The 12,250-nt window shown below is 37.5% G+C and overlaps 1 long non-coding RNA gene across 1 annotated transcript; it reads left to right on the top strand.

Moving 5' to 3' along the window:
* The first annotated feature begins 1,094 nt into the window (after nt 1–1,094).
* LOC120292429 lies at nt 1,095–3,202 on the top strand. The gene is made up of 2 exons (XR_005550253.1): nt 1,095–1,379; nt 2,368–3,202. It is a non-coding gene; the product is annotated as an uncharacterized LOC120292429 (long non-coding RNA).
* The last annotated feature ends 9,048 nt before the right edge of the window (nt 3,203–12,250 follow it).

The following is a 12,250-nucleotide window of genomic DNA, read 5'->3' as shown; positions in this document are numbered from 1 at the left end:
TTTAAAAAGTTAGATCAAGCATTGGATATTTTTGAGCCTCTCTATTCCAAAAATATTCTAAACTGAAATGCTATATATATATATATGTGTGTGTGTGGTGTGTGTGGGCGTGCATAACAAATATTGTTCCGAGACTTAATCATAGCCAATTTGATTTACGGGGTTCAATCATTATTAATGTGATTTTTGGGCCTTGATCATAGCTGATGATAATTTTAGGCCTTGTCACAAGCAAAGTGTGACCGTAGGGTTTCTTGACATTAAGTTTGATTTTCGCTGGTTACAATACGTGGGTTATGGTGTAGTGCATAATTTTTTATTCATTGGAGTAAGCATTCTGCATGTTTTATAGGAAAATGCAATGAATGTGATTGTCTTGATACATTGATGCAAACTTGTTTGTAATGGCACATTATTCTTTGCTTGATCCCATTGAAGTGTCGTGATTTTACTCACAAATTTTTACTACCATTTCAGATTTTGAACACTAGAGAGTTTAATCGAATGCACATGGAAAGTAATTTGAGAGTAGCATTGGAATTTATTATAGACTATTTGAATAAATGTTATCAAATTTGTTTTATGAATTTCTAATAATTGGTTAATTCACGAATCATTGGAATTTATTATAGTTATCATTAGATGAAATGTTTCGCCCGGTCAATAATTTTATTTTAAAAAAAAATCACTAATTTCAGGTGAAGAGCTTTCATTTGTTAAAAAGGATGGCTAGTCAATCCCTTACTTCTCGCTATGGACGTGAGTTACGGTGACTATCGGAAGAAATGAAAAAGATCGAGAGTATTCTCTAGACTGCATGCAGAATCACGCAGTTAGGGGTCTATTACTAGAGTGGACTCGACTCATATAAATGTTCGATTTATAGTTCTATGTGTGTTCTTAGAACGGCGAGATTGAACTTGGAGTTGTGCCAAATGGTCTTTGAGTTGGAAAAATCACCCGGTTTGATTAATACCTATGTCCCCATGTGATGTAACTGACCGAATCAAAATGCAAGTTGGCCTTTGAAGCGATGGTCTCTAAAACGGTACGAGCCAGACCTGGTGTCGATCGACTTCTTTCACGGAAGATCAATCAAAAACCAGAGCCGACCAAGTAAACTGGAAAATCCTCCGAGGGAAAGCGGAGATGGTGGGTGGTGTGCGAGGAGCGAGCAAGAGGCGACCGGATGCCGTCCGGACGCGGGCAGTGATCGTGAGCTCTCGCGAGAGAATTGGACGACGTCGTCGCGCAAATGGGGAGAGAGAGAGAGAGAGAGCGCCACGCGACCTCAAAACGCACACGAATCGGAGCCAAAAAAGCCGGTTGGATCCACCAGCTTCGATCGTCGCTGCCGACGCCGTCCGAGACTCCGTCTGGTTAGTTGAACAACCGATTGCGACCGATGATCGCTCCTCGCTGAGATAAAAGCTCTCTGTTCTGTTTTGAGTGTCGCACGTGTGAAATAGAGACTGAGAGCTTTGTTGTTTGCTGGCAATGAAGATCGTTCACGTCCGAGATTATATTACTAACAACTGCGATTTGGTCTTGATGATCTCGTGCTGATTGGGTCGTGATTCTCGCCCTCTCGTTGCTGGACTGTGCCATTTCATCGAATGCACATAAATGTTTGGTGAAATTCCTGAGCCGTATTAGTCTGAATACGGCTTTGAATCTGGCTGACATCGTCTTTGTCTGCTTGAATGATTTGCCGTACCAGTTGGATAGGTTAAGTAGATCTAAACTGATATCCACTTTTGAGTCCATTCCCAAAAGTCTCGGTCTTGATAGGATTTCGGTGCTCTCAGGCAGATAAACTTGACTCTGTGAAATTAGCTAAAAATGATGATATGCTGAATTGTAAATACTCTGTCGATGGTTGCTGGTGCGCTCATGAAGCATAGGCTGATCATGTAGACTCATACATTGTAGTGCAGATCCCATTTGTTGTACATATCTTTTTCTAATAGTGAATTTCAGATCACGTCTTCTCTGCGAGTGAATGTGTATATGTGTTCAGTGGATATAAAAATGCAATGCGAATTTGAGTTTGCATTCATGCAGGATTGTGGTTGTTACTTGCTGGTTATATGTTATCTAATGATGCTGAGGTATTACTTGGAGCTCTTGCATAAATAACTGGGAAATTTCACGATGTACGGTTTATAGCTTTATTCGTACAATGTGATGAAAATAATCACCCCATTTTTTTATTTGCAAAGATTTTGAAAAGAAAATGTTATTTTTATTATGAATTGATTTAACTAGTGTCGTAGGAATGTTGTTGATAATCACCCCATTTTCTTGTTATAATAAGTAACTTAATCCGCTGAGGACATCGGATTCATTTATGCTGTTGATGTACAGATGGGTTGTTGGAGGAGTCTTTTCTGGGCCCATGGCAGATCTAGGTTTTCCTGCAGTCAGTTTGGTGATGCCATGATTTTTTATACCTCCTAAAAGCAAAACAATTATGTGGTGCCATTTGCTACTTCTGTTGGTGTCAATCACCACAAGCACCTGGTTGGGTGTGCTCTAGTTGCTGATGAATCAAAGGAGCCCTTCAAATGGTTGTTTGAGACATGGCTCAGGGCAATGTCTGGCTGCCATCCCAAGTTGATAATAGCTGATCATGACGATTCCATTCTGCTAGTGCCTGAACAGGTTTTTCCTTCGAGTCATCATCGATTCTCAATGGGGCAAATTAAGACAAAAGAACGTGAGTATTTGAGTCCAGGGTGTCGCCTGAAGGAGAAGAAATTCAGAGGGAGCCACTGGGAGCTTGAGAGAGCCTCGTTGTCTGTGCAGGTCGTGTGCACCTGAAGAAGAGAGAGAGAGAGAGAGAGAGAAGATGGTGACTGCCATGGATGAAGAGGATGTCACTTCTGAAGAGATGAGCAAGAGAGATCCTGATAGCTTTTCTTTTCTTCCCCTTTATGACACTTCTGGTTTTGTGCCTGAATGTCCGAAGCTCTCTCTTTGAAAAAAAAAGGCTCGTATATGCATAATTTCCAGGTAAAAGGAGCTGCGAACAGAGACATATATTGCAAACAGAGGTATATACACATGCAGACAGAGGCGCGTGCATACAGAGACTGTATATGTTCCTTGGCTTGAAGGTCACTGCTATTACAGAAAATAGACAATCTAAGCATCAAATGATTGGTATCCTACTCGATTCAATGGAAATCAGATTGAGTCAGTTTTCTTACATCATCTAATCAATAGATCGCCAAAGGACAAGGAAGGACAAAAATAAAACTGAACTTTCCTTGTCGAAATCAAAAATCAGCAGCCGAAAGAGGAACTGATGCTGGGATGGCATCTGCGTTCAACTGAGAGGAAAAGGAAAGAAGAATCTCAATCTGTTCTTCTCTCAGGCGTTTCGTTAATCAACTTGTTAGCGCGGCGAAGGCACAAGGACAGAGCAACGTTTGGCATGGGAAAAAAGATCGTCATTTTATTGCCGCCATATATAACTATGTAAGTTGGTGTCATAGATTAAGAACGGATATGAGCTTTCTTGTCGGGATGCATAGCACAATCACTTGCTTCCTTATCAACGGTTATTAAAATTTTATGTGACATTAATTCAATTAAATTTACCGCATATCTTGACATAGTAATTATCCACTGACAATTTGCATCATTACGAAAAGGAGTGAAACTTATATAGTTAAGTCCGGAGATTCTATCGTTGTCAAATTTAGTACCACTCCTATATTGGTTGTCCTACCATCATGGGGCAATGCAATATGTAAAATTTCTCAATTGTTTTACTTCTACAACATAAGATGTATGATTTTACTTAGTTTCGTTAAACTATTTTATGATTACATCTCTTGAAATTCATTTTTATTCATATTTAAATCATATGACTTCACCCTTGACACAACTTTGATCTTAATATATTTGTTGATATGCATTTGTGTTTGTTACTGATATTACTAAATTTTTTCCCTTATTTTTGGTCCCTTTTCATGCTTGTTTGTATGTTCATTCGGAAAAATTATTTTGAGGAATCTCCAACGTCACATCACCTCTCTTAATTGAGATCACAAATGGCACTTTCACATGCAAAGTTAATGTTCCTGCCTATATTTGCATTTCTTTAATAACTATTAAAATCGCATATTGCACTTTTAAGCATTCTTATTCAAAGAATGTAATAATCGATTCTATCCTCTTGTGTGTAGTCGAATTAATGTTATCGTGTATATGTGTATCGTGATACAATTAAACATTTTAAGATTTATCTTCCTCAATAAAATTTATGGTGGTGTGTAGTCGAATTAATTTTTCTATGTGTATATAAATCATGGTATGGTTAGACATTTTGAAATATTTTGTCTCTATTTTTTAACTGTAGTACATATTCAATTTTATAGCATATATAAGAGTAATGTAATTGAGTATCTGTATATCTATTAATATTTGAAAATATTTTCCTTTAATTATCACATTCTTGGCAAAGCTCTTAAATATTTATTTGACTAATGAATATACTCATCCCATTTTATATAGTGCCTTAATCTCGAAAAAATAATTTTTTCTGTTGCGTGTGTGTGTGTATCTCATAGCTTTTAAATCACTTTAATTTTTATGAGGATTAATAACAAAAAAACTCTAAATCATGCTCACTATAGCATACATATCTTAAGCTTTTTTTTAGTGTTAATAAAATCCTTAAACTTGCCCATTTTGACACAAATAATCCAATTTTTTTGTGTCATAAAAATTCCAAATTTATAACAGTGTAATAAATATGTGTTGGATAGAACTAAAATAGAGAGTAAATATGTTACACATATGCAAGTTTGGGTTTTTTTGTGATCTGAAAAAAGTCGAGGGTATTTGCATTACAATGAACAAGATAAAGTTTTTGGTGATTGATATTGTCATTCGCTTGTTCGTCGCTAAACCTGAACTGGAGTTGAACTGGAATCAGCTCGGCGGAGTTTCAATTTACTAGGTCGTATCTTCCCCGATTAAACTCTAAAAGTGATCCCAATTTATTCTAGAGTTGCCTCTTGACCTATGCTCTGTCTTGCCGCCTTTTCATCGTGCTGCCTTTCCGGATCATCACTGAGCCACTGCCACAAACGAGATTCACCGTTTCTTCGGTCCATAAGGTTGTATTTTAAAGATTGGTTCGAGAGTGATATGTTCCGGTGCGGTGGTGTCAACGTATGGATGGTGCATACTTTGAAAACATTCGATTACGGGTCATACATTTTATTATCAACATCATCAGAAATTTATCAGCAATTTCATAATCTATTAATTGCAAAAGAATTTGCAAATTTTCACTTAACCGGACCCTGGAATCGTCGAAGAAGTCCAACTGGCATGTCTTCTCATTCATATGTCAAGAGAAACTCCTATCTTGCTTCTTGAATAGTTTCATCTCCTCCCACCAATTCAACCGTCTTATTCAACAATAGAACAAATAAACAATGATACCGATGCTAACTTATCAATCATATTGGATCTAGCAAATAGCGAAATTTATGATACTGCACTTCACAGGTTAATAAGAACACAGCAATAACACAACCGAAGCAAACAGATAGCGCGAGACGCAGTAAAGAAATTGCTGCAAACGAGTGCAGAGGTGTTAACACTCAAGCCATAGATTTATCGCCATCATCTCAGACGTTTTCCTGCAGGCGATCTCCATTGACAGTCACGGGAACACGGCGAAACACAAAGTAAAAAAGGCCACAGAAAAACGCGTTCAGATTCAATTGTGATAACAATGAAATGTAAATGCAATCAAAGCTTTGCGTTACTAAAATGATTAATCTACACCAAAACGACCTCAGATTGCGCAACAAGCATAAGCTATTTCGTAACAGTGTCTTAGAGGTATTTTAACAAATAGTTTGTGTGCATCAAGAACATTGAATCTGGTCACGAATTTCCAAGTAATTTTTCACCTAAAACTGACACCGGCACAACAATGTCGTCACATATCATCGGGAAACACTTTAGATTCTCAGTGATTTATGCATGAGTGATATGAACGCAACTCGGTCTTGTATTTCGAACGACACAGAACTGGGGATGATGAAGTTACCAGGTTAACAGGACGAGATAAAACAAATATGATATTGTCAATCGAAATCAAATCCAGTAGAAGTAACTCAAGCGAGATCCGAGCACTTCGGTCTTCCCAGTTGGGAAACAAAGCAAAACAGAGAGGCCACTGCGTAAAGTTTAAGCCAGCGAACGGCAATGGTGGCAATAGCTATTACTCGATGCATAAAGTTTGCAAAGTGAAATAAACCAGTGAGATCGTTTGCTCCATACTCCCCGCAGCTTCAAAAAAAAAAAAAAAAAAAAAAAACGATTCTCTGTTTTCCGTTCCTATCATGGCACACCTCAAAGCAGTCGGAGATGGAGGGGCGACAGTCAACGGCGACGACCGGCAGTGGCAAACAGCGTCCAGAGGGTGATGGTGAATGAAATCGATGAAGGAGCCTCCGAAAATTCAGGAAGAGACCGAGAAACCGGTGTTACTGACTGTACTGAAATCGGGAACGGAAGGAAGGTAGAGGGAACTTAGCTTTTGTAGCGATCGAACAATGAAGAACTGAGTTCCGATCATCTGAGCAGAACTGAGGAATGTCGGATTCAGGATTGGATATCGTTGAAGACTGGATCGACTTGGAATAGCCAGAACTCGCTGTTTTTGTAGGAGCTATGGAGTTCTAGGGAGCTATCCGCGAACTCAGAGAATGGGCATTTTGCAATCTATCCTTGTTACGAAATTGTAGGAGCAATGGAGTTCTAGAGAGCTAGCTATCCGTGAACTCAGCGTTACTGACTGCACTGAAATCAGGAACGAAAGGAAGTCTAATTGATTCGATTATTTTTAGAGTGAGAACCGAATGCATGAACGTGGGTTTTCACGCACACCGTTCCTTCAGGCGACTCGTGCATTTCATCTAGAATTCAGATCGCAACACCGTTTTCTCTGTTAAACCCGAAAAGGAGAGTACTTCGTTCTGTGAAATTTTCCTGATTTTTGAAAATATTAGATTTTTCTGTTGTTTTTTTAGAGATTAGGGAAATTGTGGAAATTATGGATGTTGGTTTTCTCGACATCCAAAAATTTTCTAGTCAACGTGGTGTGTTCCAATATATGTATATTAATTATGGAAAATTCTAATTCATAGCCTTCGAAGAAAAAATTGTGAAATGTAGGTGCAATATTGGAGAAAAAAAGTTAGCACGCGCAATATTTGCAAAAAATATATAATTACCAATTTTCTAATATTGTGCAAAGAATTATTTTTTTCAGATTGTTCACACAGTTTAAGTAATTTTCGGGTCATTGGGGGTGCATATCAAGGCCACAGACTCGGAATTGAGGATAGGAGGGCATTCAAGTAATTTCCGTCGGAACAGTAGTTTTTGGCCGAAGTTGAGTCAGCCATTGTTTAGAATGACTTATTTCTACAAACGGTATTGAATTCTGTTTAATTGAGGCAAGTAATTTCTACGACTATTATATTTTGTAAAATATTGCATGACATGATTTGTCTAGAAAAAGCTATTTTGTGACATGGCATGTATTTTTGAAGCATATTAATAAATATTAATTTTATGGCACACTCTTTTTAGATCAAGCATTGGATACTTTTGAGTCTATGATTTGGAAATATTTTAAGCTGAAATGCTACTTATGTATATGATGGGTGCGTGAGCGCACAAACTAATATTGTTTCGGGGCTCAATCTAGACCAATGTGATTTAAAAATTTTATTCATACCTGATGTGATTTTCAGGGCCTAACCGACAATATTTTTGGGTTTTATCACGTGGAGAAGTGTGACTATAGGGTATTTTTGACATTGAGTTTGATATATGCTGATTATAGTGTGTGGGTTTATGATATAGTGTGAATTTATGATTTATTGAATTAAGCATTCTACTTTTTACATGGGAAAATGCAATTAATGCGATTGTCTTGATATATCAATGCAAACTTGTTTTTAGAGTTACATTATTCATTGCTTTATCGCCTAGGAGCAATGTCTGTCACTTACTAGCCATGGTTTTCCTCACCCATTTTTACTACCATTTCAGGTTTTACAAATGAGAAAGTTTAGTCGAATGCACATGAAGAGGGATTCGAGAGTGGAATTGGAATTTACAATAGACTATCTAAATAAACTTCATCAAATTCGATTTTTGAATTTCTGGTAATTGGTTAGTTCTTGATTCACTAGACTCTGTTATAGTTATCATCCAATGAAAGGTTTTGCTTAGTCTACACACACACATATGGGTTAAAAGGCTCGATTCTTCATTTTTTTTTTCTTTTTTTAAGTTGGATGGCCATTCCCTAAGTTCTAGATTGCATATGCAGATTGATGCACTAAGGGACTATTACTTGAACAAACTTGATACATCTATAGTTTTCGATGTGTTCTTTGTAAAGGAGAATGAACTTGGGAGTTATGTCAAAAGTTCTTTGAATTGAACATCTTCCAATTTAATGGAGGAAATAATAAGATAAAATGCAAATTGGCTTTTGAAGCGATAAGCTCCAGAGGATAGAGGATCTAGATAAATAAAAATTGCCTTATAGATCTCTTCGCACACTAGGCCATACCACAACTTATACATTTATGCAATGTACAATCCTATATTTACGCATCTTATGTAGGTCACTCTATTTTCATAAATATCAAAAGGATTCCATGCGGGGCAAAATGTCAGACATTCACCTCAATTTTTTGGCATATAAAATTTGGACACAATATTTTACCATTTCTTTTTCCTATTTTCATGATATCGGTTAGTTTGGAATATCCTTTAATTCAAAATCATAACCTTTCTTTATCAATTTTCAGAAAATAACTTATTTCTGTTATCAAGTCTGATTATCATTTTTATCCCCCAACATATTCCGTTTCTAATTTGGCTCTATTCAGTAGCTTCACCTTCGATTCTTTTGGAATTGTCACTGAAGTCTGTTCCCTTTAGATTGTCAAAGATCTCGCTGGATTGTACTTTCTCGCTTCTGCTCCGTTATCCAGTCAGAGTGCTCGAATTTACTCACAGCTCATTAGATTCTCCTTCACCGGCTTTGATCATTGCTTGCGACACGTCCAAGACTTTCTCTGGTTAGTTGAACTACCGATTGTGACCGATAATCGCTCCTCGCTAAGATAAAAGCTCTTCGTTCTGTTTTGAGTGCTACTCATGTAAACCAAGAGCTTTGTCGTAGACGTCTGAGCTTATAGTAGTAACTACGCTTCAGTCTTGATAATCTTGTAATGATTGGGTTGTGATTCTCGCTATTTCATGGACGCATTGTGCCATCTAATGGAATGCACAACAACTGTTTGGTGAAATGCCCGAGTCCTATTGGTATAAATATGACTTCGAATCTGACTGAGATCGACTTGTCTGTCTTGAACGATTCACTGTACCAGTTGTATAGGTTAAGTAAATCTAAATTAAAATTCACTTTTGAGTCCATTCCAGAAGGTCTCAGCCTTGATAGGCTTTTGGTGTTCTAAGGCGATAAGCTAAATATGTTAGTGCTTAATTGTAAATACTCGTATGGTCGTTGGTGTGTTCATGAAGCATAGACTGATCATGTAGACTAATAAATTGGAGCGCAGATCCCCTTTGCTGTGCATCTCTTTCTGATAGTGAATTCCGGATCATGTTTTCTCTAATGAGTGGATGTAAAATGCAATGCAAATTTGTGTTTGCGTTTGTGCTGGATCGTGGTTGTTGCTTGCTGGTTATACGTTATCTAATGATGCTGGGGTATTACTTGGAGCTCTTGCATGAACTTTCTTGTCGGTTCTAGATTAGTTTATGTTCAATTGAAAGCTTCGTTAAGGACCCGGTTTAATAGGTGAAGGTAGGAAATAATGTCCATCGATGAGTAGGTTGATGCTATATTTCCGCTGGGGATGAAGGAATTGGGTTTGGTGTCTGAGATAGGTTAGTCTGGCAACGAGCAAGAAAAGGAAGAGATGAAATTGATTCACCTAGACAACTAACTAGAATTTGTGTTTGGGCGTGAGAGAAAGATAAAGAGAAGGTTCAAAGAGAAAGAGAAAAAAATTGAACTCCGTGTGTTCTGGGATGGTGGCCTGAGAAAAGGAAAACATAATAAATTTAAATATAAAAGATTAAATAAATAATAAATAAAAATTGGAAAATGATTAGGAAAATAGGTCTTGATTAGGTTTAACTTATTCTTATTAGTTTATGTCACTTTCTTCCCAATTTAATTGTGGCCCCAACTCCTGACTTCATCTCTCATAATCTATGGGATAAGTAAAAGATTGCATCCAATTTAATAATTAACGCAAGTTTATGTTGATTTATTGCTCTGGCATTTTAAATTAATGTTAAGGGAAGTGGAAGGGAATAGAGTTTTGTAATGATGTGACTCAATCATTAAGCTCCGTTTTACCTAACTTTAGTTTGGTTTCACAAATGAGACGTGATGAAATAGAAGAAGGAAATCATGATGATGAAAGTTAGTTGAGTTTTCTTAGGATTTATTTGTTTGCGTTTTTAAAAAGCTAGAACAATTTTTACTTTCCTATTAAAATTAATTATGTTATTCAAATATAAAACAAAATTGTGGAAAATTAATGAAAATAACAAATAAATATTTACGCGTTGTCAAAATTTCACATGTTTTAAAGCCCTAGAAATGTAAACATGTGTTAGAGATAAGATGCTTGTGAAAGTTTAAAAAAAAAAAGGTTAAAATATGTCAAAACAAAAAAAAAATGTAGAATTTGATTAGAATTAGCCCATAGCCGTTCTGAGGCTGCGATATAAACAAGACTTCTGGAACTTTAACATTCATCTCGAGGCAGTATTATACACAAACTCATGAAGAGTAAACTTCTTCTGAGGGCAATCAAGATGCTCATTGTCAAATCAGTAGTAGCAAATCATCGCAATAAGCTCTGTCGTATCTAACAAAAAAAACAATTCAATTCCTGAAATTTGAGCTTTGAACAGGAAATTTTGAAACTTCTGAAAGACATTTAAATTTGAAAAATAAGAAATCTTGTCACCTTTAAAGAAAATTAGAAGCTGTGGTTGAGGGCGGGAGACTGAGGCTCATCGTATGAAGCCTCTAGAGGCACCCAAGCTCCAATTCCAAGTCCTCAGACTCCAACCTGAGCTCGGCCACCGCCACCAGCGAGGACAACAAGGCTGCTGCGATCTCATCCTGGAAGCTCCACACGACAAGATCTCTACCGCGATCTCGTCCGACCCGTCGTCTCTGACTCACGTCCATTGAATATTAGCATGAACCTTTTATAGCGGAGACAAAAAGTGATAAAATGAGACGAGGGAGACCATCCCCTAACATATTCCTCTTCCAATTTAGCTCTAGTCAACGTACAAAATCAAACCTAGAATTTCCTATTTAATCATACTATTAGCTGCCTCTATCTTTTCTTCTAAAGCTATTTTATTTTATTTTATTGCATTCTCTAGTAATGACTAATTGATAAGTTTTCTATCATATTTATTAGCTGCCTCTAACACACTTTTATATTCTTTATTAGCTGCCACCAATAATCATCAATCATGCACGTCCCACGCCTACTTCTGTGAAATTGCAACATGCTCACTGCCGTTCGACACCTGAATTCTTTACATTCGAATATGCGTTTAAAAAAAAAGAAAAAGATAATGAATGTACAATAGAGAATGAAAAAACAGAAATAATAAGAATTATATTAAAAGAACAAAGATCAATGAAAGATCCATCTATGGAGTCCAGCCTCATTAATTCCGTTGGTGGGCTTCAAGGCAATCCAGCCCATCACCCCCAAATTCACAACTCCAACACAACACTCAGTTTGGTGGAAATCCACTTCCGTCGAGAAGAGCTCATGGTCATGAATCATGATCACCTTCTTCCATTGGAAGCCTTCGATTCCCCCCGAGATCAATCGAAATCAGGGTGGAGATGGCGGGAGTCGTGCGAGAAGCTTGACGCAGGCAGTGATCGTAAGCTCTCGTGAGAGAATTGACGACGTCGGCAGGAGAAAGGAGAAGTGAAAAGGCCTCTCTCTCTCTCTCGAGATCCTCTTACGTATTCCAGAAGTCTTCTCCCCTGCATACCTCGCCACATCCAGTGCTCTTCGAATCGCGATGTTCTCGCGCGGTTGAGCTTCGAATCCGTGTGCTTCATCAATGGACTCGAGTTTATTGAACCAAGGAAGTCCTTCGAACCTTTGAC

This window comes from Eucalyptus grandis, chromosome 4, assembly GCF_016545825.1.
Source record: "Eucalyptus grandis isolate ANBG69807.140 chromosome 4, ASM1654582v1, whole genome shotgun sequence".
Lineage (NCBI taxonomy): Eukaryota > Viridiplantae > Streptophyta > Magnoliopsida > Myrtales > Myrtaceae > Eucalyptus > Eucalyptus grandis.
This window is presented reverse-complemented; position numbering and strand designations above follow the sequence as displayed.